The sequence below is a fragment of the Miscanthus floridulus genome, chromosome 5 (assembly GCF_019320115.1).
Source record: "Miscanthus floridulus cultivar M001 chromosome 5, ASM1932011v1, whole genome shotgun sequence".
NCBI classification, from domain to species: domain Eukaryota; kingdom Viridiplantae; phylum Streptophyta; class Magnoliopsida; order Poales; family Poaceae; genus Miscanthus; species Miscanthus floridulus.
In genome coordinates, this window is record NC_089584.1 from 140,145,498 (window position 1) to 140,150,397 (window position 4,900).

General features: G+C 44.6%; 1 long non-coding RNA gene across 2 annotated transcripts; it reads left to right on the plus strand.

Moving 5' to 3' along the window:
* The first annotated feature begins 447 nt into the window (after positions 1-447).
* Positions 448-3,452, plus strand: LOC136453861 (uncharacterized). Of its 2 annotated transcripts, none has more exons than XR_010759081.1 (4): positions 448-1,046; positions 1,173-1,290; positions 1,861-1,990; positions 3,230-3,452. It is a non-coding gene; the product is annotated as an uncharacterized lncRNA (long non-coding RNA). The 2 variants fall into 2 exon arrangements; XR_010759080.1 differs by having other exon boundaries at positions 1,173-1,256.
* Positions 3,453-4,900: the final 1,448 nt, after the last annotated feature.

The window sequence follows — 4,900 nt, forward strand, 5'->3', positions numbered from 1 at the left end:
AAAGCAACGACAAGACCCCGCGAGCTGGAAGCGCAGGGACCCCTGCTCAGCTTGGGCCCATATAATAGTATCTTTTACTAGGGCCTTATTTAGATTGATGTTAGAAATCAGAATTTGGCACTGTAACACTTTCATTTGTATTTGACAATTATTATCCAATCATGGTCTAACTAGGCTCAAAAAATTCATCTCGTAATTTACAATCAAACTGTGTAATTAGTTATTTTTTTATCTACATTTAATACTCCATGCATATGTCCAAAGATTTGATGTGATGGAGAGAGTGAAAAAACTTACAATCTAAATCAGGCCTAGACGAAATTTGCACCATAGAATCTAGCCCCTCCTTCCGCCACGTCATCCTAATTCCAAGCCGTTGGATCTCTGGCTGCGTTTACACGAACCGTCAGTTCCATTCCAGACCCTCTCCTCCCGTCATCCCTCACACCCAGGCGGCCAGGCCCGCCGCCGTTCCTCCTCCCGCTCCCCTCCGTGCGCCTCGTACCGTCTTTTCTAGAGGTTTCGATCCCCTCCGCTACCTTCGTTTCCTCCAGGTCGCTCGTCCTCGGCGGCGTCGGCGCGAGCTGCCTCCGTTGCAAGCACTGGCCGCGGCGGCGACCACGCGGTAATCAACCGTGCCACCCACCGGCCTCTTCCCTTCGTCCGCCCCACCGTCCCCGATTCGCTCTGCCATGGCCCTCGTTCGGGTCGCGATTCCTTCCACAGCACACAGCAACGCAATTCGCGGCCTCGACTTCGGCGGGTGCCGCCACTGGGACCATCGCCTTCCGCCACCTCGTTCTAGCGGTCTAGCCACGGCCTCGATGTGCTACCACCGTAGCCGTCTCCGGCACCACCACTACTGCCGAGCCACGGTCACGGCGCGTGGTGCTGATGGACGCTCGGTGCAGCTTGGGGCAACGACGACGGAGGCAATGCGCTGGGGCGACGCCCAACTCAGATCCACCTCAGCGTCGCGCTCTGCCCCCATCGTCGACAAAGACGCTGCCAACTCCATTGCACCTTGCCTGCTTCAACAACTTAAGGTACGCCCCTAGGTTGTTCGATGAAATACTCCTTCATAGCTCTGTGACTTCGAGTTCCCTTTCCCTCTCCGCTTGTTTCAATAACGTATTCTCACTACTGACGCGCATGCTGCGCTCCTCCACCAGTATAGGCGTGTCTTCGGCCAGCCGAAACTCCCCGACCTTACCATTTCATCAGCATGCTCAGTTGTACGTCCTCGAGCTTGATAGGTGAGGAGAAACGTACAACAACAATGGGAAGGAGGTGCTTCACAAACTTCAATCTTTTTCCTCAAACAGAGTGTGTAGAGCTAAAACCGTTTAGCTAAAAAACGTGAAGCGGAGTTGATAAACGTGAGTGGAGCGGTACCAAACACCCCTTAAGAGCATCTCCGAGAGTCTTTCTAAATTTCACTCTCTAAATCATCATTTGAAAAGTCATTTTCATAAAAATTGTTTTCTATATCTTTTCACTCTCCAACAGCTTTTCTATATCTCGTGTGCACTCTAGACAGCTATTCTCATCTTCAATTTTTTGGCTAGCGAAAAAATCCGGAACAGAAAATGGCTATATTTACATAATCATTTAGATAAGCTGTTGAAGAATAATTTTTCACTAAAATCTCAATTCCTAACATTTAGGAAGGATTGAGTTGCTCTAATAGCAGCGGTATACCGTTTTCTTATCATTCTTAATAAAAAACGAATATTAGCCTTTAAGGTAGCATATCAGAGTTTCATTTTTCAATAAGCATTAGATTACGTTTGACAAATCATGTATTTTTATGGCAAATTCTAAAAAATATAAACTCATTTTGGGCTTGCGATTTTGTAGGATTCGTTCTATGCGGCCTAATTGCTGAAGAGTCTGCAGCACCTCCCGTGGAAAAGAATGCTGGCTGATGAGATGGAGACAAGCATGCCGCAACTGCATAATTGCAGCCGATGTCTGTAACCACATCAGGGTGAGTACTACGCTTCCATGACTTCAGTCTGTTGAGCTCATCGCAGTGACATGCACGCAACCACACACACAATCTGTTACGATTATTTTTCTAAGCCATGCTTTTATAAGATGATAAATGATGATCTACCACTGATCCTGATTAGTAACATCTTGAGTTATAAAATAAAGAACTGATTCAAAACTGCAGTCATTTTTACCTCTTACTTTAGCTATTTTAGTCTTTATTATTCTATTACAGTTATAGGACTTGACTTTGTTTATATATTACATTTTTCTTTCATGATTTGCCGAACATGTAAGATGATTTTCTTTCTTCCAGCATAGCAATCGACTAATGAAAGAAGGCCCTAATAATTGTTTCCTATTACAAGTACCTCATTTCCAAATGTAATATTTCACATCCAAATATCAGATCACCTATTATGTTTTTCTGCCATAATATTCATAAGTTATAATGCATTCAACATTCAGTATTTCACAAGGAATTATTAGCTACTTTATCAAATATTGGGCCGTGCTGTGCACTTCTCTCGTAGGATTCGACTAACAGATCACCCTGTTCGCTTGGGCTTATTTGGCTTATAAGCCGTACTTTTTCAGCCAACGAACAGTATTTTTCTCTCACACCAAATCAGCCAACGGTACTTTCAGCCATGACTTATCAGCCAAATAAGCCCAAGCGAACAGGGTGTTTGAGTATTTACAAAAGGCCGAATATTGGTAGTCACCCAGGTCAAGCCTGATATCTTTTGGCAAGCCTGATTAGCAGATATTTCTCATTGAAGTTTTAATGAGAGCTAATGATGGCAACATATCGGACTCAAATTGACTTTTCAGGCAACTGGGCCTTGTTTAGATTGCAAATTTTTGCAATCTGGACACTGTAGCACGTTTCGTTTGTATTTGACAAACTTTGTCCGATCATGAACTAACTAGGCTCAAAAGATTCGTCTCGTGATTTACAACCAAACTGTGTAATTAGTTATTTTTTTTACCTACATTTAATGCTCTATGCATGCGTCCAAAAATTGATGTGATGGAAAGAAAGTGAAAAAACTTGGAATTTGGAGGTGATCTAAACAAGACCCTGATTAGTTTTAGTTTGGAGAAGAACATCCCTCTCAAATTACCGTTCCTTCAATGCATTTCCTGTTTAGAGTACCCTACCTGTGGCAATGATCAGAGCTGAATTGATTGTTCATTGACATGTGAGATGGACTGTATTCTATGATTGCAGATGCATTTGATACAGAACAACTTCTGGAATGCATGGGACAGCAAAAACGTGATCAAGCTGTAAATGTTCCTGTATATGGTTTCAAGAAGTATTACAGTGTCCTGAAAGCTCTAGAATGGTAGCAGCCACTTGCAAACTTGTCAGCATGAAAAAAATTGTCAATCCTTTTTCATTCTTAGTTCATGTCATTGACGTTTGAATAATTCTTTAGAGCATTTCTTTCCTTCTTCTGTATGTGTGTGTGATGAGATGACTGTTTGCCGTTCTATAAACCTAAGGCCTTGTTTAGTTGGGCGAATTTTGGGAATTTGGCTACTATAGCACTTTCGTTTTTATTTGGCAATTAGTATTCAACCGTGGACTAATTAGACTCAAAACGTTCGTCTCGCGATTTCCAACCAAACTATGCAATTAGTTTTTTTTTCGTCTACATTTAATGCTTCATACACGTATCGCAAGATTCGATATGATGGCTACTGTAGCACTTTTTGATAAAACTTTTTGGAACTAAACAAGGCCTAACTCCAACTAAACTGCCTTCACATCGTTTTTTATAGCATTTGCAACTTTACTTTGATCCCTCCTTATCTGCCAGAGAGACAATCCAGAGCAACGCAAAGAATCGGAGTTTTGCTTTTGTTATTGTCATGTTATTTTTTAATGTGATATTAGTACAGAGCAAATATTAGTACAGAGCGACAACCTGTTCGGTTGGCTGGTTCATATCGTTGCTGATTCATGAAGAAATACTGCTGGTTTATTTGTGTGAGAGAAAAATACTATTTTGAAAGTAGCATTGTAAAATTCTGAACATATAAGGTAAAAACAGGTTCGAATCAGCTGGCACATATGATAGAATTATGATGATACTATACATCTTGTCAGTTGTCAGATGTCAATGTACTTGTAGGTTTTTGTTTATTTCGATCAATAATTCAATACCAATATAACTACAAAATTTAGATTTTTACTGTCATGTTTAAAAGTAAGAACTCGTGTAATTGTAAGCTAATAAACTTCACAACCCTTTTCCTAACTAAGCGCCTAACCTAATTTCATATTGCTAGGCCATTGCATCAAATGCCATTATTTTGGAAGGTATGAGGGACATCTCTAAAAAAATCCACAGCATCATATCACAAACAAAGTTCCTTTCCCCCGAGCGCTCCCCAAGGGCGACTCGGGGGGTGACCACCTCGGCGCCCCTAGGGCCTCCCCCTCCCGGTCTTCCCTTCGGCCGCCGTCGCTGCCCTCCGGTGTGTGGCGGCGGCCTGAAAAGCGGTGCCCGCCGCAGCCACTTTCTCTCTCCCCCCTTTCCAACTCCACCTCCATACCCTTTCCTGGTTGTTCTCCGGTGAGCTCGCCGGCCGGTGGGTCAGATCCTGGCTCCTCGGGGCCGGATTTGGCCTTCTCCCCCCCCCCCCCCCGGATCTACGCCAGCGCGTGCTTGGCTCATTGGGGTTAGGGCGGTGGACGTTGGATGCGGCTGCTTCTCCACTGCCGCTGCGGCATGGGACGGGCGGTCTTGTGGCCTGGCTTCCTGCGTCGCGGCGGACGGTGGCCAGCTGTCCGTCCAAGGCTTGTGGCGGCCGGATCAGCCCGGCCGCGTCCTGGGGCGGCTGGCCGGCCCGTGGCCTTGGGCGGGTGCCATCGGCTCTACTGCTAGGGTGT